General features: G+C 35.5%; 1 protein-coding gene across 1 annotated transcript in view; it reads left to right on the top strand.

Moving 5' to 3' along the window:
• The first annotated feature begins 2,331 nt into the window (after positions 1 to 2,331).
• LOC141521513 (A-kinase anchor protein 13-like) overlaps positions 2,332 to 27,316 on the top strand; it is a 246,847-nt gene continuing 221,862 nt past the window's right edge. Inside the window, exon 1 of the mRNA XM_074234145.1 lies at positions 2,332 to 2,396. The gene's annotated coding sequence lies outside the window, so the exon portion shown is untranslated. The remainder of the gene's footprint in view (positions 2,397 to 27,316) is intronic.

Raw genomic sequence — 27,316 nt, 5'->3', positions numbered from 1 at the left:
GTAGCAAACCAAATTTCCAACATTTTTAAGCCTAACACAGCTTTAGGAGTGATCTGAATGAGTTGACAATTTGAAGAGAGAATCTATTGCTAATTATTAGCCAATTAACAAGAGGAAACATAAAATTTAACAACTGGATTTGGGAAAGGTGATAAAACCCATAGAACAAAGCCTAATTTGTAATATTGGCAGATAACGGTCACCCTCAGATTTTACAAATTCAACATTTATTAAATGCTAGCTGTTTTTTTTCAGATTTTTCCATTCCAATTTAATTCACCAAATATTAAACAAGTGACTTCTTAACAGAGTATATTTGGGTTCAATTCTGACTCCAAAAATAGGATCTATGTTATCATGAATGTATGTGCTTTCTTTTATGATGCAGATTTCAACCCATCTTGGCCTTTTGTGGTTGACATTTCTCTTTGTTCTCTTCTAAAATTTAGCATAAGGAGTCCATTCAAAGTGCAAGGGACTTTCCTTTTGTTCTATTGATATTGTGTGGATAATAAATAAGTTGCCCACTGGTCAATCAATGAATCCTAACCAGCCCATTTTTTCATTTTGTTTTGTTTATGGTTTCTCTGATTGCATCTGTTATGTTGTTTCTCCTACAACATTTTCAAGTATGTTGTTGTAGTCTTCTTATAACCCTTCTGTGTATTCTAAAAGAATAATTCTTTGACTTTTATTTTATTACATGACTTGAAATCATATATCAATACTGGAACAATTCTGGTGCTTAAGAATATGAGCTGCTGATTCAAGAAGTGTGGGTCATTAAAAGAATGGTGTGATATCTGAAGGGCCATACAATTTACCTTTTTCTTCAAACACCTTTTTCTTCAACACTGGACTCATAACAATTGTTTATGTAAGATAGATACATGCATACACACATACACACACACCTCTATTTACCTTTCTATCTAGAACTTAAGGAGCAACTCCATGAGTATATATATCTTTATAGATATAGATATATACATATAAAATATTTTATAACATTTATACTTTTCAGAATATAGTCTTTATTATATGGGGCAACATATGATAATAATATAGAATATCTATTTTTAGGTGGAATAGTTTTATAGGTTGCTGATTCAACTTCACAGTCTAAAGAGCAGACATTCTTCATGAATTTGTTTCTCATGTAGAAAGGTAATAGAACAGCGAAGCCCAGAAGTGTTAGTAATATTGTGCTGGACACACCACATCCAGAATACTATTTTGAATTTAAAAGGAGCAAGGGAATCCAGAAGAAGCTAACTTGGATGTCAAGGACCTGGAAAACAAGCGACAAGCGGACAGATAATTAATATATGAAGCAAGGAGACACAGTTTTGCTTGGATAATAATGATAATGACAATAATGTCATTGATGTCAATAATGACACCCTCCTTTACCTCAGTTTCTTCTTCTGTAAAATGGGAAGATAATAAATAGCACCTACCTTCCAGGGTTGTTATGAGAATCAAATGAGAGAGTTCATAATGATAAAGCAATTGCCACAGAGTCTGACACAAAGTAAGTGATACCTAAATGTTAGTTACTGCTATTTTATTATTTATTGCAAGGTGCTGTGTTTAGTATAAAGAGGGGAAAAGTAAAGGAAGGCATGAATCTTTTTCAAGCATTTCCAAGGCTTTTCCATTGTGTTGCTTCAGATGCTAGTGAGTGCAAACTGCAAGCAGGGACCTGGGGCAGAATTGCAAAGGAGTGATTGAGCCATCCATCAGCGGGGATGGGTCTCCTGAAGCATCCGCCAGGGATGCCGGACTCCGGGATTTGGGGCAAAAGACGATAAAGATGGGCTCATGAACCCTGGCTATCTTAATCTCACCAAAACAGCTGCAAACTTTACCGGAAACTCGAGGCTTTTTAAAAAAAAAACAACAAAAGGAAAAAGAAAAGCGGAGTTGGGATTTCTCATTAGAAACCTTTGCTCCGGGCCCCACCTCCCAACCGGTTAGTTTGCTCCCCAGCGTCTCATCCATCCTGCAGCAACCTGAGAAAACCTCCCAGGAGACGGCTCATTGGTTTGCCCCACCGGTGATGGACAGCAGATGCGTGCAATCACGGGCCGAGGAAGGAGGCCCCGGCTAACCCTCGGCAGCGCCTCCCGGCGCCGGCCTCCCGCCTCCTCTCCTCGCCCTCCCTCCCTCCCTCCCTCTCGCGTCTTCTGATGGCGCATGCGCCGGGGAGGCTTGCCTGTGTGCGAGGGCGCAGCGGCTGCGGGAGCAGGAGCGAGAGTGGGAGCCGCCGCCGCCGCCGCCGCCGCCGCGCTTCAGCGCTTCGCAGTCTGGAGAGGCCGCTGCAGCCGGCGAAGCGCCGGGACAGTGGGGAGCAGCGCCGGCGCGGCCCGCGGGGTAGTCCCGGGCGCCACACGGTGAGAGCGCAACTTCTCCGAGGAGTTGGGGAAGTTTTTGTGTGGGGTGTGTGTGTGCGCGCGCGTGTGCGCGTGGTGGGCGGCGGGGGCGCGCGCGGCGGGGGCGCGCGCTGCCCCTTCCCCTCCCCCTCCTCTCCAGCCCCTCCTGAGGGCCGAGGATTAGAGAGGCGGCGGGGGGGGGGGGGGGCGGGGATGGAGCCGAGCCCCGCTCCGTCCCGGCTCCCCCCGAAGACTGAACCCAACTTTCCGTTCGGGCTCCGCCCACCCCGACCCCCTCCCCTCCCCCACCCCACTTGCCCCCTCCGGATCTCTTTGGATCCCGAGTCTCCTCCTGCCCTTTGGCCCAGACCCCGGAGCCTGATCCCCCGGGGCTTCTTTGAAATCCAGCCCCCTCCCCCCAGCCGATCCCTCAGGATCTCTTTGGACCCCGAATCTCCTCCTGCCCTTTTGGGGTCTGACACCCCCGGGGCTTCTCGGAATCCCGCATCTCGTCTGCCCTTTTCTCCTAAGGGTGACCAAGGAGGGACTGAATGGCTTCTCTTCTTTCCTTTCTTTCTTTCTTTCTTTCTTTCTTTCTTTCTTTCTTTCTTTCTTTCTGAAAGCGAAAGAAGGAACAGGCACAAAGTGACTTTTGTGCTCTTCTTCTATCAGTTACTTTGGATGCTTTATACGAATCTAGGGGAGCAGCTATGGATTCGAGTGGAACAAGTGTTTATTCTCTCTCCTGTTGATGATTTTTCTCCTTTTTTTCTTTTTCTCTCTATCTTCTTATACTTTATCAGGAGCATTTTTAAATAGCTTATTTTTTTTTCCGGTTTGGACTTTTGTTTAGAACTGAGTGAAAGAGGGGTGTGAGGGGTGGGCTAGCCAAATGAAGATAGATATTTTTGTAAACTCTTTCTCTGAACCGTGAATCTCTCCCACTTTATCTGGCGCTCAAGTGTAGCCAGATTTTCAAACAAAACAAGTTGTTTTTGTAAACAATGCATGATTTTTACTGACAAATATTTTCCTTAAAGCCAACTGGCCTGATACTTAGAAAATCATTATGGAGAAAAACCTCAAAAAGTTTATTCATGCAAATAATGGTTAAGTGTAACTTTTTTTTCCTTCCTTCAGGGAAAGTTAGCATGTTAGTATTTTAGACTTTACACTGAATTGAGGAATCTACAATAAAGACAGGTTTGAGTGATAATTTTGGTTTTTGTACTTAACTTTTCAACTCCTTTTGTGACATTATTCTATTTTTATTACTTCAGGCACAGATAACTTGCTACATAAAAACCACGATACTGCACAAATGCTGTTCTTTATATCCAAATATTAAAATAGTTAGTCTACCTTCTGTGGCTGTAGCATTCTGCAGATATTATAAAAGAGTTAGGATTAATGGAGAACCATTTCCTTAGTTTTTTTCCTTTATTGTAGATGCATTGAAATGCATTAGTTTCAGTATTTCATATGAAGTGGACGTGGTAGTTTTGCACTTCTAACTATTCATTTGTCTAGCTTAGTGTCTTCTTTTCAGAGTTCAGATGCTGATTTGCCAAAAACCCATTGAACCTTATATACTGCAGAGCTTCTTTAACTTGGATTTTTTTTTCTGCATAACTATATTTTAGTATAGTTTACTTTGCAATCCCATGCATTTTATTTTATGCATTTAAAATTTTATCAAAGGCAGCTAAGTGGTACAGTGGATAGAACACAGATCCTGGAGTCAGGAGGATGTGAATATAAATCTGGCCTCAGACACTTGATACTTACTAGTTGTGTGACCTTGGGCAAGTCACTTAACTCCATTGCCTTGTAAACCCCCTACCCCCCCCAAAAAAAATAAAGAAAAGAAAATTATCTGGAGAAGTGATCATCTACACCTTTACTAAGCTGCCAAGGGGGTTCACAGCACACACAAAAAGATTAAGAACCCTTGTTCTAGTCAGACAAAATTCCAAGGTGGTGATTCACTTTGCTATGTTCAAAACTTAAAAAAAATGAACTAATTATGACTGTATGTATCAATTTGTTGTGATCCAAGAATTTTCTTGTGTAGAATTAGTGATGTTATCAGGGAAAACTTTTTTTAACTTTCAAAATTTAGCACTGATCTTGAAAAACTTAAACTTAGGCTAAAAATTATTGTAGTGTTGGCAGCTTGAATAATTAATACCTGTAGAATATTAGAGTTGAAAGGGACAGTAGAGAACCAGTTCATCCCTTTTTTCAAGTAAATGTTCTTTGAATGCTCCTTGAAAAAAAGAGATTATTTTTTTGGAAGCTGATGTTAGGAAGTTGAATTTGGCTTCTGTTTGTCTATATCCTAAAAGTAAACATATTAGAAATGCTTTCTCTGTTCCTTTTTTGAGAAAATGAGCAAATTATTTATTTTTTCCATACTCTGTGATTTAAGTACTTGTTGGTTTGATTGGATGTTTTAGGACTCTGGAAACTGCTGTGCCAATTTGAGGTCATTGTTATTTTGGCCTGTGTCCTTATGACACTCAAACAAAAGTTTGACAGTTCTGAATGGAGTAGATTAGTTATTTCTTTCCTAAATTATTTCCCTTTTCAGTGAGCAAAGGAAGAGTTGATATTGTCTTTAGCCAAATGAATACAGCCTTATTTTCAAAAAAGACCAGGGCAGCTAGTGAAGTAGATATTGCACTAGATTTGGAGTCAGGAAGACCTGAATTCAAATCTAGTTTCAGACACTTAACTGTGTGATCTTGGGCAATTCACTGAATTCTGTTTTGCATCAGTTTCCTCATCTGTAAAGTGAGCTGGAGAAGGAGATGCCATACCACTCCACAGTCTTTGCCAGAAAACCCCAAATGAGATCAGGAAGAGTTGGACATGCCCGAACAACAATAAACAAATCCAACTGAAACTTAGTTAAAAGGCAAAACAGCTTTTTTATTTTTACATTTTCTATGAAGAAGTGAAGAAAAGGAAGAATCAGACTCTATTGAGGAGAGTGCTGAGGAAATGATAGGCATAAAACAAATTTATATTTCATTGTGTAAGTTATTTAGCTTTGATTGATTACTTTTCCCCATTTCCTATTGTCTATGTCCCCATTGCTCTGATACACTAGAATATTTAGTCATTTTTGAGGAATAGTAAGAATGATTACTGTGATAGTATATATTCGGAATAGCAAGGTACACAAACTCTGGAGGTTTTTTAAAGTACTGTTTTGTCCCTCATTCTGACTCTGCTTCTGAAAAAAAAAACAGTCACCTTGCATGGAATAAATCCATGGTGGTGGTTTGGGGGAAATACATTATTAGAATCAAGATATGGACTTCCCTTTACAGCCTTTTGGAAGTGGTTACTCCTAAATACGTTGATTTCTTGTATTTAAAGGCTGGGGAGATAGGAATTGTGAGAAAAGGACTACCTTGAATCACACATGTCTTATAGTTAACAAGTAGGGTAGGATTTAGTTTACTGTATAAAAAAATAAATCATTATCAAATGCTGTCCAACACTGGAATAGGATGACTTTGAAGCAGGTGACTCCAGGAATTAGAATAATTCACGTAGATGTGCATATATGGTTTAGAAAGGATTTTTAACTAGGTAATAAATGGGACTAAAAGCAGTTTGGCATAACGAAAAGGACTCTAGACTTTATATCCAGAAGTCTGTGTTCAGGTCCTGGCTCCTGATAGTAGTTTTGTTGACATGGATAACATGTTCCTCATCTGTAAAATAATGCTTCACAAGAAAAGTATTTTTTTCTTATCCTCAGAGTCCTATATTAATGAAATAATAGATTACTAAAATATCTTCCAAATCTAAGGGTGGAATGAATTGTAGAAGATCAGAGCTATAGGGGAGAACATCCACTCATATCTGAACTGATCAAAAATGAAGTTTCCTGATGAATGAAGGCTATCGCACCCAGAAATTGATATATGTGTAGAGTGTAGTGGGACTATTTATACCCTTAGTTCTGGACCCTTAATGCTAACTTCCATTTGTTTTTGTAGTTCAGTCTTGTCAGTTGTTTGTGAATCTTTGTGATCTTGTTTTGAGTTTTCTTGCGAAGATACTGGAGCAGTTTGCCATTTTCTTCTCTAGCTTATTTTACAGATGAAGAAAGTGAGGCAGCAGGGTCATGTGACTTGCCCAGGGTCACACAGTTCTTAAGCATCTGAGGTCAAATTTGAACTCAGGAAGACAGTCAGGAAGCCCTAAGTACCTTCTAACTTTCATCTTTTGATACTTATATTTGCCCCTATTGTTTTATCTAATAGATTCAACTCAAAGCTTTAATCACCTTTCACCTTTTTTAGATACTATCAACTAGTCTAATGTTAGACCTCCTTCCAAATTGACCTCAGACTATTATGTCTTTTCTTTTAGTCTGGGCATTTAGTCAGTTCTGAAATCCACTTAATTCTTATTTGTTTTTGTAAGGCAATGGGGTTAAGTGACTTGCCCAAGGTCACATAGCTAGGTAATTATTAAGTGCCTAAGGTCAAATTTGAACTCAGGTCCTCCTGACTCCACGGCTGGTGCACTATCCACTGTACCACCTAGCTGCCCCCACTTAATTGTTATTAACTGGTCTACTTTTCTCCATCTTTAGTTAAATGCTCTACAGCATTACTATTATCTATCAGTCTTGTAAACTGTTGGAAAAGGAAATGAGTCTGGCATGACTTATTTTTGATAAAGTTGTGTGGGTTCTTTGTGATTATCACTTCCTTTTCTAGATGTTTAGTAATTATCCTTTATATTACCATGTTCAGGATTTTGCTATGAACTGAAGATAAGCTCCAAGCTTAGAGTTTGCAAAATTTTCCTTTTCTTTTTTCTTCTTCCACGTCTCCTCTCCTATTTTCTTTCTTTTAAATTTTTTTTATTAAAGATATTATTTGAGTTTTACAATTTTCCCCCATCTTACTCCCCCCCCCCCACAGAAAGCACTCTGTCAGTCTTTACTTTGTTTCCATGTTGTACCTCGATCCAAATTGAGTGTGATGAGAGAGAAATCATATCCTTAAGGAAGAGACAATAAATCTAAGAGGTAACAAGATCAGACAATAAGATATCTGTTTTTTTTCTAAATTACAGGGAATAGTCCTTGAACTTGTTTCAAACTCCACGGCTCTTTATCTGGATACAGATGGTACTCTCCTTTGCAGACAGCCCCAAATTGTCCCTGATTGTTGCACTGATAGAATGAGCAAGTCCATCAAGGTTGATCATCACCCCCATGTTGCTGTTAGGGTGTACAGTGTTTTTCTTGTTCTGCTCATCTCACTCAGCATCAGTTCATGCAGATCCCTCCAGGCTTCCCTGAAATCCCATCCCTCCTGGTTTCTAATAGAACACTAGTGTTCCATGACATACATATATCACAGTTGCTAAGCCATTCCCCAATTGAAGGACATTTACTGGATTTCCAATGCTTTGCCACCACAAACAGGGCTGCTATAAATATTTTTGTACAAGTGATGTCTTTACCCTTTTTCATCATCTCTTCAGGGTATAGACCCAGTAGTGGTATTGCTGGGTCAAAGGGTATACACATTTTTGTTGCCCTTTGGGCGTAGTTCCAAATACCTCTCCAGAAAGGTTGGATGAATTCACAACTCCACCAACAGTGTAATAGTGTCCCAGATTTCCCACAACTCTTGTAACAATGATCATTATCCTTTCTGGTCATATTGACCAATCTGTCCTCTCCTATTTTCAATGAACTTGCTAAGATTATTGACAGTGACTTTGCAATCACATGTGGTAGTTTTTTAAGAAGCCTGGGATATAGTTCAGATGGGTCTTTTCATTTGAACAACACAGATTGCTTAGGTGTTATTTTACTACTCTCTTCTTATTTGCAGTATTAGTTCCATATTAACTTTTTATTTTGGAGTAGGAAGTACAAAAATTATCCCCTTGGCAGAGAAAGCAGAGACAACATAAGAAATGAGTAGTCCTGCCTTCTCATTTGTTACAGCAAGAAAAAATCCAATAACAAACTACCCCCAATTTTTGTTTCCCTTGTTTTCCTTTCCTTTGTATGCAATTTCAATTCATTTTTAAGCTTTAGCATTTCTGACATACTTAAAAATATTAATATTTAATTTTTATATTATTTTATGAATGGGGAATATTTCAATATCTATCTTCATCCAGAAACCCTCCTTTGATTTAAGAAAAAAAAAATAAGAAACCAAAGCAATTTAACAAAACTAACCAACATGAACAGAATCTTGACAGCTTATGCAGTGTTTCTGACTTACAGCATCTCCAACCTTATGAAAGGGAAAGATGTATGTACAGGTTATTCTCTCTTTTTCAGAGACAAGTTTGTAAGCTTGGTCATTATACATAGCATTCAGGTTACTGTTATTCTTCCAGTTTCATTATTTTAGTTATTACATGTTTTGTTTTCCTATTTTTGTTTATTTCTCTCTAGCACTTCATATAAAAGTCTTTCTGTGAATCTCTGGGTTTGCCATATATCTTGATTCTTATAGCAAAGTGATATTCCATTTTATTTATAGGCTATAATTTGTTTAGGCATTCCTCAATTTATGGAAACTGCTTTAGTTCTAGTTCCTTGTTAATCCAAAAAGTATTACTGTGAATATTTTGGTTGATCTGGAATATTTCTTTTGTTTCTGAGTTTTTTGAATTTTTGCTTACACTATGATCTAAAAAGTACATTTTAGTGATTTTCTTTAAATAATTCCAAATTGCCTTCCAGAATTGTTAGACCAATTTACAGTTTCACCAACAGTGTAATAGTTTGCCTGTCTTTCCATAGCCCCTACAACATTAACTACAATTGTTTTAATGTTCCTCTAGAATTCTTTTCTATTTTCTTTTTATCTTTTCTTTGATTCTATCTTCTGTATGTAACTGTAAAGAAATTAATCTGTTTTGGGGTAATTTGCTGTACATCCAGATCAGTCTCTTTAGAGAAATTACTCTTTTCTTATTCATTTGATGTTCCTCTTCGGAATTTCATCCTTAAGAGCTTCTTATCCATAATTAGTGGACTTGTATAGAATTTTAGCTATGGGATCGATCATCACTATCCTTTCTCTGAATAATGACAGTAATAATGATAAATGTGTAAACTAGATAAGTCATCCCTTAATGATTAGAAAAGAGCTATTGTTTTAATTGAGGGGACCCTTTCAGCTCTAAATCTATGATCCTACAACATTCAAAATTTATTGACATTTACTGAAAAACTCATGTTAGAAAATGATATGTGTTAAGTAGGAAGAAGGAAGGCATAATTTCAGAGAAAACTCTAAACTCAGAATGTCCCTCCTTTGACATTCATTGATTTGGATGAAATTTTAAATTTTGAGACCAAAAAGTGACAGCTTATAATTAATCTCAGTGGTATCTCTTTCATTGTTAATGAAAATAGTGTTTTTTATATAAAATGTTTTATTTTTACTGTTTGCTTATGTGTTTTTATTTTGCAAAATTGATAATCTTTTTTTATTTCTAGATGTCATTAAAATTTCCTTTCACGATTAGTTTTCTACGGATAATGTTTATAAGTTCTGAAGACTTTTTAATGCACCACTCAACTAAGGTTGCTGTGAAAGCAAAAGAAAATAAAAAGAAAAAAATAAACTCCAGGACTTCAGTTCAGGTGAAATAAAAATAAATATTGCAAAAAGAAAGCTGACCATTCCAGAATATTTCAGAAAATGTAAAAAATAATTGGTATGTTTTTGTGTTTTTTTCCAGTGATTCTCTTGAGTTTTTCAAAGCAGGGAAAAAAAAGAATGCATTTTGATAACTATTTCAAGTTCTAAAATTCCAATTCTGTCATTTTCTTGGGACAGAAAAATACATTTCCTGCCAGCATGTATCAGGACCTAATGCTAAAGGGAAAGAAAAGAAAGTAGAGGAGGAGACTTGGTTGGTGAATATGGGCATAAAACTAAAAAACAGTAATCATGTGGTATTTCATTTTATGTAAAAATGCTTTCTTTTGTTTTTGGTTTAATTCTATTTCATGCAGTAAAATATTTTGTGAAATTGAAAAAAGAAAAAGATTGAGATCTGAATAGCACTTTGAATTTTATACCTAAGTTGGTGAAGATCTGAAGCAGTTGCAAACATTGACAACTTGAAAAATGATTTGGTAGTGCGCCCCCCCATCATCTGCACAATATTCAGATAATTTTTTTAAACAAATGCCATTGCACTTGCACATGACATCTGTACTATTCAAGAGTGAACAATATTTCTTGAGTGCCTACATACCTAGTTAATAAGAGAGAATTATAGTTGTGAGCACAAAAATAAGGGATTGCTCTTGTTGGTTTGGTACCTCCTCTGTCCTGTGTATCATTTGTCTTGAAAAGATACAGTTTGTTTCAGGGGATACCAGGAGAGAGAATATGGATGAATCGCTGCAGATCTTTCATCATTATTGTAAAACAATTCTTTAGGTTAATTCCCTGTTAACTGATGAGTTTTGCCATGATCATATAAAAAGTGTAGCACATGAAATTGCTTTGTGGAATGCTACATAAAGATTTCTCATTTTCTACAGTCATACCTGATCTCTAAATATATATCTTCAAATCTAATCTTTAGTATTTGTTTTCCTAGATGATAGGATCTGATGAGTAGACCAAAAATCAGACATAACTTCTTTAAAGCATAACATCCTTGTTGCTTTTTAGTTCCTAAACAGACTTAATAAAATCTGATGGGGGATATTTGTAAATTAATTGACTTGTCATGATTCCAGATCCTTATGGATTCTGGTTAGGAATGTGAAGTTCTTATAATAATAGCATTTATATAGCACTTTATATTTATTTTTCTTTATATTATATAATAATAAAGTACTTTATATAATGTAATAATAAAGTACTTTTTAACACTTTACAATATTATCTCATTTTGTCTTCACAATGACCATGGAAATTACTTGTTATTATTATCCCCTATTTTACATAGGAAGGAAGTGAGGCAGACAAAGATTAAGTGACTTGTAGAGCATCACAAAGCTCATAATGTTTGAAACTGAATTTGAACTCAGGTCTTCCTTATTCCAGGTCTAGGCTGTTTTTGCTGTGCCATCTAACTCTTTATTGAGATTTGGTGGAAAAAGAGCCTCCACTTAGAGGCAAAGGACTTGCTTTTGACCCCTTTATCTTCTCTCTTTTCTTTGTGTATTTAGGCTAGTTACTTTATATTTCTGTATTTCAGTATCCTCATTGGTGAAATCTGGTTCTTTTTAGCTCTAAATATGACGATCTCCCCCTGAATCAGGTTCTAATCTAAACATTACAACTTGAAAGAAAATGGTTTTTATCACATGTGTGCAGATATGTAGTGCAGTATCTTGAAAAGCTCTTTATGAGATCTCAGCAGTTTGGGAGATGTTTGGACAGTTTAAAAAAGAGGAGAAAGTAAGAGTGGAAACTTTGATTCCAGATGTCCATTTAGTTGAAAACCTGAAATCTAGGATTTTCGTTAGTTTTGTGTTTTTAGTTGCCCTGAGCCATATACTAGTGAGATTGTATAAAGGAAGATTGAGGACCCTTTGGAAGACTTGTACTTGTCTCTGGCAGAGGCACATCTTGCCAAGGCTGGTGACAAAATGGCTGATAAAAATACCCAATCTTGAGGAATGCTTTTTTTTTACATGAAGAATTATAATTTGTTTATGACTATAATCTAATGCTCAGGAAAATATTCTTTCCAGTACAGAAATTCTTTCAAAGATAATTTTCATTAAGATGGATACTGTTGTCAGTGATTTACTTTGTATTTTAAATTCATTCAGCATTCCTAAAAGAAAACCTCCCATCTTTACATCTAGGAAAGTAGTGGAAATCTGGCACTATTGAGTGTGTATGTTTAGGATTAGTATTCTCTTTTAGAATCAGGAGCTCTGTAGATAGATATTGACAGTTGATATTTATATAATTCTTAACATCTTCAAAGTGTTTTAACAAACATCTGATTAGTTCTTGTTTAATTTAAATTGGAAGTTGGAAAACCAGTTTTTGAGGATGATTTCAGGATTACCAGGAATGCTGTTTGAGATAGCAGTAAGTTGAGAAAGCAGTTAGTCTTCTTTATTAAGATGGAGGAATGTACCATCAGTACTAAACATCTTTTCTTAATCTCTTGGACTTCTTCCCATCTTTTCTCATGTCAGGTATGTGTTGGGTATGCATATTCTGCTTAATGAAAAAGGGAGTGGAATTATATAGACAGAATTAATGATCTGAAGTGGGTGAGTTAGGGAAAGACCTAAGATGATTCAGTATGCTGTAATGTGACCTCTTCCATCATCTCCTGTATATTAACAGCACTGTAATAGGGATATTGTGGGGAAATGATTGTATAGCCTCTGCAAAGCAAACTCAGTGGTATCATTTAGTAGTTTTTTGCAAAATTTCATTAATGTTGAGGGGAAACAACTTTTTTTTTTAAACTTTAGCTTAAAATGTAAGAGATTATTACATATACCTCAAAGATTGTAACTTGAGTTTCCTATAATCAGTTGTTATTAGATCTCATTTTTGTAAACTTCAGTGTGACTTTTGAGCAGTTTTCTTTAGTATATTTAATTTCAAAAAGTTTTATTAAACTGGAAAGAGATCTTACAGTCACCCACTTGTGCAATTCTCTGGTTTTCCAGATGAGGAAATGTAGGCCAGAAATTTGAAAGTCAAAGTCAAGACATTAATTAGTGGTTGAGCAGGGATTTTTAGTAGTGTCCTTCCTTGTATACTATTCTGCCCCTCCTTTTGAAGTTGAACAAAAAGGATGTTTTCTACTTCTTAAAATGTACTTCAAAGTAGCAGTAACTTCTTCCTTCCTACTTTGAGTACAATGGTTAATTTATTTTCATAGAACTGTTGCCAACTAGAAGTCTATATTTTAGTACCTTTCTTATTATATTATTAAGTAATAAATGAAATGAATACTTAAATATTATGTCTGAGTGATTTCCTTATCACATTATCTTTTGAGGAGACGTGTTTATAAATCCTTGTTAAATGACCTATGTCAGTGAATGAAACCTTAGTATTTGATGGTAGAAGAGAAGAGGGTTCTGAGATTTTGGCGCATATATATATATAATGTTTTTGCAAGGCAAATGGGGTTAAGTGGCTTGCCCAAGGCCACACAGCTAGGTAATTATTAAGCGTCTGAGACCGGATTTGAACCCAGGTACTCCTGACTCCTGGGCCGGTGTTTTATCCACTGAGCCACCTAGCCGCCCCCTTGGCATAGATATTAAATTCTAATCATGGTTGAGATCTCCCCTTTTTTTTTAATGATCCTAGATAAGAAGGACCTTCATCCTTCCTCTCATCCCTCCCAGATAGTGATGTTTTTGAAGTCTTTTCTTCTAGTTCGTTTGTAAATGTTCCATTTCTCTTTTTTTCTGATAAAATCTGAAAACTTTTTTTTAAAAAATGAGATAGTTGATTGGCAAACCTTTTTGTTAGGACACGGAATATATCTTGAATTCTACTTGTTTTTATTCTTTAAAATTGTTAGTGAATTGAAGGAAAAGCGGTGAATTTTAATTTGATCTATATGAATTTATTATAAATAATCGAGAGGCACTTAAAGTTGAAGGCAGCATTTTTATTTTGAGTCTCAACACAAGTACCACCACATTCACTTGTGTTCTGACAGAGAAGGAATTTCATATAGAGATTCTGTATGTGTATAAACATGTGAGTGAGAGGTCTACTTTGAAAAAATACTGACTACAAGCAACTTTTCATAAAGTAATGGGGATATATGCGATTAGACAGGTGCTTTGGGTGATTTAGTATATTTTTGAAAGGGAAAACACTTTATAAATACAAAATTGCATATTTTTTTCCCCTTAGGAGTAATGGGTAGATTTTTGTTTTTGTTTTTTGTTTTTGCAAGGCAATGGGAATAAAGTGACTTGCCCAAGGTCACACAGCTAGGTAATTACTAAGTGTCTGAGGGCAGATTTGAACTCAGGTTCTCCTGACTCCAGGGCTGATGCTCTATCCACTGTGCCACCTAGCTGCCCCAGGAGTCATGGGTAGTATTAGCTTTACACCTGATTTTTGTATATTATCTTTATTTGGATCATTCATATTCCTGTGTCACAGGAATTCTTAATCCTCATGTGCCTGTATGTGTTTTGCAATTTGGTAATGCTTTATATTGTGGTTTGTTGCCTATATTCATAATTGAAATGATAAATTTCATTTAGGTATAATGAAAATTTTTTTTTCCGTTCAAGTTCCTGGACCTCTGGCTAAAATCTTTAATAAACCTCAAATTATACAGATCCAAGTATACCATAAATAAAATAATATTTGATTCAATAAAAGGTATAGAGCAAGTATTTTTCATCTCTAAAATCAGATAATTTCTTTTTTGGTATGCAGATAAAAACACTATTTCCAGTTTGGGATGAAGTTAGTCTACTTCTATTTTAGCCAGTCATACAAGCAGGGAATGAATCAGGGAACTTAAATTGATAGTGAGTATGAAAAGCTGATTTCATACTCACTATCAATTTAAGTAGTCTAGGTAAAAGGTCACTGTTATGGAATTTACTTTTTTTTTAATTATAAAGATTTTACTTATTTTGAGTTTTACAATTTTTTCCCCTAATCTACTTCCCTCCTCCTCTATCCCCTACAGAAGACAATTTGCCAATCTTTACGTTGTTTGAATTTACTTTTTTGACCATATCAAAGGCAAAAAAAATGTTAGGAAGATTAATGAGCATTTTCTGTAAGAGCTGAAAGAAATTAATAGGAAGGATGGAAGAGAAGTTTAAGATCCCCGCCCCCCCCCCCCCTTGCCTCCCTGGAATGATTAGCCTTGATTGATTTTGGTAGAATTTTATGTAACTTTGACTTTGCCAATAGTTTTTTATTTGTGACCAACGTTAACTTTATACCATGTAACTATTACAAATAAGAGATTGTTAGGAAATTATTTTGCTTCATTAAAAATATATTAAAAAATCTATAATGTATCAAATAATAGAAAGAAAGACCTATTAAAATACATGGAAAAAGTGATGGGTGATCAATTGCAAGTAAAAAAATTGGTATTTATATGTTTCTATATATGTATATAGACGTAGACATTTATATATATGTTTATGTAAACACATATACGTTTCTGTGTGAGTGAATATAAATGTATTTCTATTTGCAGAATGAGAAAGAAAAAAGGTAAGGGAATAAGCATTTTTTTTTTGCAAGGCAAACGGGGTTAAGTGTCTTGCCCAAGGCCACACAGGTAGGTAATTCCTAAGTGTCTGAGACCGGATTTGAACCCAGGTACTCCTGACTCCAGGGCCCGTGCTTTATCCACTGTGCCACCTAGCCGCCCCTGGGAATAAGCATTTTGTGCCAATCACTTTACAAATATTATCTCATTTGATCCTCAAAACAATTTCACAAGGAAGGTTTTATTATTATTATTATCTTCATTTTGGACTTGAAAAAAACTGACACTAACAGAGTTCAAGTGAATTGCAAGGGGTCACATTGCTTCTAAGTGTCTGAGGCCAGATTTCAGTTTAGCTGTTCATGACTCCAGTCCACAACTCTATTTACTACACCTCATAGCTGTCTAGGAGGAAATTTAGAAGGCAGAATGCCCATTTCTCAATCTGGGACTGGAAGTTGCTGAAGTTTTATCAGAGCTCACAAAACCAATCTTTAAAAAGACTTGGAGAAAATTTTCATTAGAGGGGTGGAAATCATCTCTTTCAGATACTTAGAAGTTGTGTGGTATAGAGGCAGCTAGGTTGTGAGTGGTTAGAGTCAGTATTGGCATAAAGAAGACCTGATTTTGAATTCTGTCTCAAATACTTAGTATTACTCTTACTATTCCTGGGCAAGTCATTTCCCTCATCTGTAAGATGAACTTGATGACTTAAATTTCTTTCAGTTCTAAATCTGTAATCCTTATTCCTTTTCTTTCTTTCTTTTTTTTTTAGAATTTTTTTTTTTTTGCAAGATAATGGGTTTAAGTGATTTGCCCAAGGCCACATAGCTAGGTAAGTGTCTGAGGCTAAATTTGAACTCAGGTACTCCTGACTTCAGGGCTGGTGCTCTTTCCACTGCACCACCTAGCCACCCCAGCTCCACCTAGCTGCCCCTATTCCTTTTATTTCAATTGAAATTTTCAAGTCTAAAAGAACAGAATAAAAAAGATTATATAATAAGGAGAAATATGTATATATAGCTTCCTTTTTTAGAGATTTCAGAGTTGTAATACTTAATTAGAAATAAGTGATTTAGCAAAATTAAAATGATGAGATTTCATTATGAAGTCAAATATATACCAAAAACTTGTTTTCAGCTCTGAGAATGTGGACATAGTGGTAATCCACATTCACACTGAAATTGAATGTTGTGTTCAAAAGTGGTTTGAGTGACCAAGAGCTAGCATTTTCAATTTAGGGGAGGCCAAAACTAAAATTTTAACTTTTTTTTACTTAATTTAACCCCTGAAAAAGAACAGAACAGTTTCTTCTTTTTATTTCAAAGCCAGAAATATGACAGATAAACAAGATATGGGTGAATTAATGTATTCTGTATATGATTATAACTGGCATTATTGGTCAGATTATATCCTGTGAAACCTCCTATACACTCTACTCAGTAAATAGTTTGCTAGAACTTAGGGAACTCTGATAATAAGTGCTTAATCCTGTTCTTCAACATTAATAGAGTTCAATAGAATTTTTGCCATATTGAGTAATCTTTATGAATGTTATCTTGTTACAGGAAGAATTCTCAAGAAGTGTTTAATTGAATTGATTGCCAGGGCTTTTGTCTGTTTCTGGTTAAGGATAATAATCAGTGACATGTACAGAGAGATCTTTACATTCAGTATCTCTTTAAACTGCACAGTGCTCTTTGAATAGATATGTGTTGCAGCTCTCATTAGTTCTATTTTATAGAAGAGGAAACTCAAGATTTAGAAAGGTTAAGTGATTTTTTTTTATGGTCATAAAATTAGTACAAGTCATGGTACAAGATTTGAATCTGAACTTTTTCTCTAGGCATCCAGGATGGTGAAAGAACTTGAATGAGAATGTATAGTTTGGTTGAAAGAGCTGGGGATGTTTAGCCTGAAGAAGAAAAACCTCAAGTACCTGAAGGATTACCATGTGAAAGATGGTTTTGGAAACTAGGACACACATTTTATAAATATGATTTAATGTTTATCTAGCAAGTCATTGTGGGGCTGGGAATTGAATTGCATATGACTCAGTAGACTGTCCCTTGGAGTATCTTCTGGGTCTGAGCACAAATATAATAGACTTGGTAAATCAGTGCTAGGAGTTAAATGCTTCAGTGCAGATGTATTGGAACCACATGACCAAATTGGTGGAAAACAAAGTGTTTGAAGTGACAAGAAAGCTGTAAAATTAGAGAATTGTAGTTTCTGCCTTTCCGTCCATCTTTCTCCATATCCCCAACCACCATCCAAAAAGGTGATTAGGGACAAATTCTCTGATAGAAAAGCATTTCTTATCTTGGGAGTACTGAACATCCAGGGAGATTGTTCCATAGTATATAGGTGGATGGGATGTGAGCCATAACTGACCAGGACTTTTTGATTCTCTTGACTTGATCTCTCAAAGTCTGCCTCTCCTGAGAATTTTCTCAATCAGTCATTTAGAATTTTAAGCAATTCTTTCTTGGCTGTGAGAATTCTTGGGGTGGGGGGGTGGCTAGGTGGCACAGTCGATAGAGCACTGGCCCTGGAGTCAGGAGTCCCTGAGTTCAAATCCGACCTCAGACACTTAATAATTACCTACTGTGTGGCCTTGGGAAAGCCACTTAACCCCATTTGCCTTGCGAAAACCTAAAAAAAAAAAAAAGAAAAAAGATTCTAATGGATGGGTTGGGGTCTTTCCTATGGAACAAAGTATATCAATTAATGCATATTGTGTAATAGTGTACTAGTTTCAATCCTTGCTGGGATTTTTATTACCCTTAATTTCACATTAAAGAAATCTTGTGTTTCATGTAGTAAATATTTATTCTCTAAGTAGAACTGTGCTTGGCTTTTCCCAAGAGTTTTTGCAATAAAAACAGAATTATTTGATCAGGTGGACATTTAAGAAAAGTTTCCCATAACCATATCTTGCCATTGTGTAGCCTAAATAAGGGGAGGAAAGATTGTTTGGAAAACATGCACAGTTTGGTTTTGTGCTAATGTAGGATAATGAACACATATTTCCAATCTGAAAAGTGCCATAATGATGGAAGAATTAGAATGTACAATTTATATATCTTTTTAAGATTAATAGCAAGCATTAGAGATCAATAGATAAGGAAATTGAGTGAACTATATATATATATATATATATATATATACTTTCGAATTCATGAAATTTACTTTACTTTGGAGGAAGTTATGTAATCTTTCAAAGGAGCAATGGCTACTAAGATGCTTGGTTTAAAAAAATGTTATTTGTACATTCCTCAAAATAAATTTATTTTGATTATTAGATACTACAAATAACAATTGCATAAGGAGTAATATCCTTTTGGTAAAATTATTTTAGGTATACCACTGCCATCATAATCATAGAAAATTTTTTGAAAAATTGATATGTGTAAGATCACATGTTAGAAACAGGAATTAAAGGGAATATCGGAAGTATGATGAATACCCTTGAAGTACTTATAGTCTATTTCAGGAGATATGAAACAATACAGTACTATATATTTGAAGTCTTGAATGATTTTAACATTCAGTATAACAGATAGGGAGAAAGGATTCATCACTGAGGTAAAAAGTTTTCTAGAATAGCTTCATTAAGGAGATAGAAATTAAGTTGAGCCTTAAAGGTAAAAGGAGAACTTGGGCAAAAAAAAAAACCCCGATGAATTGAAAGGGCTTTTCAGGAATATAGAAGTGTTAATAATACACAGAGAGTGGTTGAAGAATAGTGAGTGGATCAGTTTGATCATATAAAGTTCATCTCATATATTTTTTTAAAATTTTGTCATTTAGTCATATCCATCTTTTTAGTGACTTCATTTGTAGTTTTCTTGGCAGAGATAGTGGAGTTGTTTGCTGTTTCCTTCACTTTCTTGGAATTCAAGACCAACAGTAATCAGTAATAGATTTTAGCCATATCTAACTTGGAAGAGATTTAGAAATTATCTCTCATCCATGCTATTTTTTTTTAAGGTTTTCGCAAGGCAATGGGGTTAAGTGGGTTTCCCAAGTCCACACAGCTAGGTAATTATTAAGTGTCTGAGGTTGGATTTGAACTCAGGTACTCCTGACTCCAAGGCCAGTGCTCTATCCACTGCACCACCTAGCTGCCCCTTATCTTGTGCTATTTCTGCTGATAGTCATCTATGATTTCTTTTGGGGGGAATAAAGAAATAGGAGCTTCCTTTACCAATACATATTAGCACTGAAAGGTTAAGTTGCTTACCCAGGGTCACATAGCTAGGATATATCAGAAGTAGGCTTGAATCTCTGCTTCATAATTGCACCTTGATCCACTATGCAAAGCTGTTTCACCAGGGTAAAAGAACCCCAAGTTATTTTAAGACTATTCTTTTGGGTCAGGAAGTATTTTTTTCCTTTTGACAAAAGGAAAATGTAGAGAGAAAAGAGAAGAGGATTTAGCAACCTCTATACTGGTTACTTAGGGTGGTGAGAAAGAAAAGAATGTGTGAAATCACTGATTTAAAAAAAGAGAGGAGATGGCTAAGATAAGAATCAAACTGTAAAGAAACAAAAACAGTTTAGTTTACATATTAGATTGAGAATAAGGTCTGTGCTTGTACTTATTTTCAGAACTTTGTTTTGTACAGTCCTTTCAATTGGGTATCTGTATTGGTCTTACTCTGTTCTGGCCACCAAATTTTTACTCCCTTTCTACCTGAGAATGGGTTTCTACTCCTATACCTACACTGAATTGTGATAGGTCAGATTTGTTCTTATCTGACTTATTTCCAGGCTTCCACCCTCAAATCCTCAGTATCTCCTACCACATATACATGCTTACTGCTTGCATATTTTCTTCCTCCTACATTTCACCATTTCCTTTTAAGTTATGGCTTCTTTTTTTAAAATATATACACTCTTTGGGGGGGAGATTTTTATTTGTGTCCCCAGTGTACTGTGCTTAGTAAATATTTTTGTTCTCTCTATCCCTCTCTTTCTCTCCCCTTCCCCTTCTATTTTTTATTCTTCTTCCTTTCTCTTCTTTAATTAATCTCTCTTTGTAGCAGTTTTGTCCATATCCTAACATTAGCCATTGTTACGTGTCATAAATAGTATTTTGGTCTTTTTAGGAATCCTTGCATCTGATTTGTTGTGAAGTCCTATGGGCACAACAGGTGAGTCTTTGGCCTGGAGTAAGGCAGTCCTGAGTTCAAATTTGACCTCAGACACTTATTAGCTGTATGATTCTGAACAAGCCACAGAACCCTCCAGAATGAGCTGGAGAAGGAAATGACAAACCATTCCAGTATTTTTGCTGAGAAAACTTCAAATGGGGTCCTTAAGAGTCAGAAACAGGACTGAAACAACTGAACAACCAAAAACAGAAACTTTCTAGTTCTTAGAAAATGTATTTTAAAAAACTTTATTACCTTATTTTAGAAAACATTTTCTGCTTCATTAAGTGAAGCTAAGTTTTTGTGCTGATAATAAAATTATGTTTCTAAAATTGGAAAGGATATCTGAGGTTTTTTTTTTGTCCCACTGCCTCAATTTACAGCTGAAAATACTAAGTCTGAGGAAAGGTGAAGTGACCTAAGTGAAAACTCTGCATTCTTTATAGAAGTAGTGATGTAAATAAGGTACTGAGATTAAGTTGGATAAACCAGCAGAGGTTTCCATTCTTTGCCCTTGATTGAATCTAGCTTGTCTCCCAACTTTATTTGCTTCTTAACACTATTGTGCCTACTGTATAATTGATACTTCTTCAGTTTCATATTATGAAAATACATATTGATGGTGGGTAAATTTAAACTGTTCTTGATATATTTGGGTCAGGAAGGATTTTTTTTCCTTTCTCTAAACTCACTTTATAGCTAAGATTAGAGATTTTTTCATTTCTAAAATTGTAGTTTTAAGAAGTGAATTGTCTGAATGAGTTTTTAAAGTGAGAAAAAAATATAATTTTATGAAGTCACATTGGAAAAAGAAGAGAAAATGAGCATATCCATTGTGCTTTTGATTTTCCTGCTGTAGTCAGTAGGTTAAGTAGTTTGTAAAGGTTGTAACAGTTTGTGAAGAGTAGCTTGTAAAAGTAAAAATTATCTCCATAGATAAGAAATTGGATCTTTTGGGGAGGGGAGGAGAGCTATATGAAGCTGAAATTTGAAGACTAGAAACAGACTACTAAATGAATGATATGCCTTTGTGAGGGGGAGAAGTTGTAGATCTTGGTAGTCCTGCTAGCAGAAAAGCTGATCATATTTTAGTATGTTTTATGTAAAAAAATCTGCTTTATTGAAATATACTTATGAAATCAGTGCTGTGCGATTTTTGCTTCTTTGTTTCAAAGTCTGTTTAATTACATACTTCAGAGGAAATTCTTGCTGCAGCTGGACACTTCTGGTATCTATTGAAGACTTTTCCTTGTCATACAGTTAGGAGATGAAAGGTCACTGTCTTAGTAACTTGTATTTTTTTTTCCAATCTCACTCGGTTCATCAGCTCTGTTGCATTGAAGTATTTTTCCACAGATGATTGGCAAATCTGTATAGCTAGCCTTAATCTCCCTCCTGAACTGTGGTTACACATTTTTATTGGTCTGCTGTATATCTTCTGAAATCATAGTGGTTTAAGAGCTGGGCTGGGAGTCAAGAAGATCTGAGTTCAAATTTGACCTCAGACACTTAACTGCCTTTATGACCCTGGGCAAGCCATTTCATCTCTGTCTACTTAAATTTTCTTGACAGTAAAAGCCCTACCTGCTAAGGCTTGTTATGAGAATCAAATTAGATAATATTCATAAAGCCCTTCATGCCATACCTTGCTCCTAGTATTGTAATAACCACTTCTTTCCTTCCTTTTCTCTAGGCCAACCTCATTTTCCATTTGAGTAAATTGATACCCAGAGACATTAAATGACTTGCCCATTGTCACATACTAGTGTCTGAGGCAAGTTTTGAACTTGGGTCTTCCTAACTCCCAACTTCCTAACTTCTAAACTTCCTAATTCCAGCTCTCACATGTCATTGTACTTCTTCATATATCCAAACTAGAATTTTTTGCTCTTCTTCTTGTATTTGATTTTCCCCCAAACTTTCTTCGTAAACTTCTCTTTCACTGCCATGTCACATTTGTTTCTATTTTAAAAGTTTTTATGATATTTTATTATTTTTTTTATTTTCTACATCACCAAAGCTATCCTAAATATCCCTGCCCCTTCCCGAGACATCCCACAAGACAACTATTTTTTTTATTAGAGAGGAAAAGAAAGTCATCAGAACTTATCAATGTATTGAAAAATAAACCTGAAAACATGCATAATGTGTAACACCTTTCCTTCCCCTCAACATTTCTTACCTCTTCCCCTTCTCTCCACTCACATAACTGCAATCTTAGTTATAGGTCACCTAGAGTTCTGTAACCAGCTCCTACTAGATTACTTGCTTCCAGTATTTCTCTTATGTCTGTTATTCTCACACCAGTCTGCCTAAAGCACAGATTTGATCATGTCACTCTCATGCTCAAATCTTCAGGGGGTTCCCCTTGGCCCATAGGATAAAATGCAGTCCTTAAGCAGACCTTTAAGACCCTCAGCAGTCTGGTAACCTCCTAATTTAATCACCTCTATTTTATACTCTTTATTCCCCTTTATAAGCTTTGTGATTCAGCCATATTGAACTGATAGTTGTTTTCTGAACTTCCATTCTTTCATAGGTCTGGAATATATTCTGTTTTATTTCCAATTCAGAAGGACTGCCTTCTTACTGAAACATTTCCTGATTCTTGTCCATCCCCATCCCCACTAATTAATACTATAAAATGTCCCTCCCTGTTTTTTCTTGTGTACACACACACACACACACACACACACACGTATGAAATATAGTTTAGCACTTTTGTAAACTGTAGGCTTCTTTATAGCAAGTTCTGCTTTCCTTTTTTTTATATCTCCTCCTCCTAGCATAGAGTTGCTATGGTGTAGTTGTTTTGTATTAAATTATCTTTTCTAAAGTTTAAGCTGGATTTTTTAGTAAAAGTCAATATTTTGAAGTCATAATCTTTAGATTTGAATGGCAGCCCTGCTTAACTGGCTAGCTGTTTAACATTGAGCAAGTCAGAACTAATGTGAGCCTTCATTCCCTCATCTGTAAAATGGAGAAAATACTAATGCCATCTACTTCTAAGATTTTGTGAGTATAAGATAATGTATGTAAAGTGATTTAGCAACTACATGGTTTCAAATAAAAGTGGGCTGCTCTTCGGCGTGTTGATGTATCACTGGGTTAGAAACATTGAGATTAATACAGTGAACTGAAGGATGTCTGCCAGCAGTGCAGTGTTCTTCACTATGGGTTGGTCATTTCTTATGTTTCAGTTGTAGATTTTGGGTCACAGGAAATAGTCAAACTAAGCTCATGGAATATTACTTTTTTCTATTGAATTTACTCCAGGACTTTGTAGCAAAGTAAATTAAATCTTTTAAGTGAGACATTTAGAGAAAGTATATAGAACAGCAAAAATAGCAGAAAGTGACTTCAGAAGCCATAGTACTGCTATCTTTCCTCTTCTGCCCATTTGAAGTGCTCCAGAGGTATTGCTATAAGTTGTAATTCTCTCATTGTAGCCTTGCTCTTCTTTGAGTCCAGTGGGCCGGATACACACCACCTGTTAAAGTATATTGGCATTAGCCCAGTGCCAGATATAGGCAGGTACTTTAGAAGTGTTATCCATCAGCTGTCATTGATGAAGTGAAGTGTAATGAAGTGTCTACCTTAAGAGCTACAGAGACTCATAAGATGTACTTCTGATTCTTAGAATTCTTCATCTTAGTGTCTTGTCTATGAGAGTGCTGACCAACCCTTGTTTTGATATCTAAGGTGTAGAACAGGAGCAGTTCATTGTTGTTAGGGACTCCACCACAGGCACTTTCTCTTTCTTTCTTCCATTCCTTAGCTGTCCTTTTTTTATAAGGTGGGAACATGCGTATTTCCATTCAGATAAGCTAGGTAGCTTTGGAATTTTAAGACTACAGAAGCGTAGTCTTTTAAAAGTCATTAGACCACTTTACTGAGAAGAATCATTTATATATAAATGCATATACACTTCTGTACATATTTGTGCACATTTCTTGGAAACATTTTAATTATGAAAAGTCAACTTATGGACAAATGGACAGTAAACTGGATACAGAATCAAGCAGGAGAATAGGCTAGACTTGCCTTTGGGGAATTACAAAGCTCTTTTAGTAATTTCAAACAAGTCTTTTTAAAACTGCTTTGTGAACCTTAGACCAATATATTAATGCTAGTTACTATTGTTATTATTATCTTTATTATTATGCTTATATCCAACAAGTGTTGCACCTCTGGAAGACTTACTGAACTACTACAGTCTCCAAAGAATTAAAGAATGAATTGCATCCAGAGGGCAATGGAGAAACTCAAAGAAAGTGTAAGTAGGCAGCACCACATAACAAATGAGACACTAAGAAGAATCAGAGGAAAGGATATGATCAAAGAAGACAGGCTTGTCACATAGCAAGAGCGTGGAATAAGTAATAGCTCATTTTCTCCATTTTATATCATTTTGATATCAGAAGAAGTCAAGGAGGATTCACAGCCTGTTAGGTGAGTCCCCTGTGGCAAACTTGTGAGAAGAAATGGTCAGGAGTCACCCAGGACAGGATGAACAGGCATGGAAGAGTTGAAAGCTGCATCATTAGAAAGCAAAGCCCCATCAGGGAGAGATCACAGATTCCTTTGAATATTGGAACTGAAGAGTCAGACTGAGAAATACCTGACTCAGCCACTTCATTTTGCAGAAAAGGAAACTGAGGCCTAGAAAAGTGAAATGATTTTCATAGTCATACATTAGTGAGCATTAAAACTGAGTCTCAAACTTGGTCCTTTCCATTATACAATGATTTCAGAATGAATCCCAAATGTTCTATTAAGCATTGAGTTCAGGAAGGACACAAAGGATAGAGATTGTTTTTATATACAACACAACAAAGTTCATGTTCCAACACACTCTGAATTTTTCAAATATAAAATCTTCTGTGGATAACTATTCCTTAAACATATCTGTCCAAAATAGGCTTGTGATGTGATTTCACAGTCACACATTTGAAGTCTAGAAATTATTCTCTCAATTAGGATTTTACTAAAATGGATTATAATGATAAATAGCCCTGATTACAAAAACAAGTTGAGCAATGTAGAGCACATTAAAATTAATTTAGACTTAGATTAGGACATCTCTTTTCCAAATTATGACATATAGTTGTTAGTTGGACAGTTTATATCACCTATCCATCTGTATATGTGTGTGTGTGTGTGTGTGTATTCATGCACATGTCTATGTCAACATTGGGACAGTGACATTCTTGGTCAGTTGTATGTTGTGAGCTATAAAATATTGAACTTGTTTTTAAACCCAAGTACTTTTAGAATTTTGAATTTGGAATAACCTTAGTCTTTTGGACATTAATGATCATTTTTCACTCAGAAAATTATTGTCCATTAATAATTTTTGAAAGAAATAAAATGATTTCACCCTGCTCTAGGGCAAGGGTTTCTAACTTAGAATCTGTTTTTTTTAAACATTTTTTTATAATTTTATTTCCATATAATTTATTTCTTTTGTAATGCTACATATTTTATTTTAAGTTATCTAGAGGCTTCATCAAACTGCCAGAAGGGTCTGTGGACAAAAAAAAGAAAGGTTGATTTCAGATTTAGGAAACTGTTGTTTCACATGTTGAAGTAAGTATAGCTGTATTGTGTGTGTATTTATATTTTGTGTATATATGTGTCTGTGCATGTGTGAACTTATAAAAACACAGACAGATACACACACACACATACACACACGCACGCACTTCCAAATCTAAAATTTTAAGGCTTAGGTTGAATATAACTGGAACCTAATCCTGAGATGAAGTACATACCACAGGCCCAATTCATCAACACAATGGCCCATTGAGTAGCTCGTAGAAGCCATTTAATATTGTGTCTGGGAGCATCAGAACACATTAGCTGAGTGTTTAACTCTATGAGTCTCTTTCCTTTGAAATTTTCTCACAACTGAAACTTAACTATTAACTTAGGAAGCTTTGATATATTGTATAGGGCTTTTATTTCTGAGAGAACTTAGAATCTTAGTGGGTTTTGTTCTATAAGGAACAAGGGTAAGAATGATGTAATACAAACAAGCTACCATGTGTTAGGTACACATTAGCAAATGTAACTGAAATTCAGTGATGTGCCATTATTTAACATCCCCTGTCCCATGACTTTGTGTTCCCTTTGAGGGAACTTTTGATGATGAATATTTTGTTATGAAATTAGATTTTATAATCTGGTTTAAAGTAGAATATTGTAGCATACAATGCACATTTTGATTTCCATTGATTTACTGGTTTCCAAACAGTGGGCTGTGGACTGTCAGTGTTCATTTGAAAGCTTCTTGTAGGATCCACAAAATTTCTAATAAGTTGTTATTTTAATATTGAGCTCTATCAAAAAGATCCAGTACAATTCAGTATCATAATAGCTTATCTAGACTGAATAAATTTTCCCTAATATGTGTATTACTATTTTTCAAAGTTATTTTGTGATTTACAAGGTAAAAATTCATTTAGAAGTGTTAGCACATTCATAGCATTTTTTTCTGTTATTTTATCCAACAATGGATAGTAATAATATAACTCATACTAGGGCAATTGAGTGTCTGTG

The sequence above is a fragment of the Macrotis lagotis genome, chromosome 4 (genome assembly GCF_037893015.1).
Source record: "Macrotis lagotis isolate mMagLag1 chromosome 4, bilby.v1.9.chrom.fasta, whole genome shotgun sequence".
Lineage (NCBI taxonomy): Eukaryota > Metazoa > Chordata > Mammalia > Peramelemorphia > Peramelidae > Macrotis > Macrotis lagotis.
The sequence above is the reverse complement of the archived record's forward strand: the minus strand, read 5'-3'. Positions and strand labels throughout refer to the sequence as shown.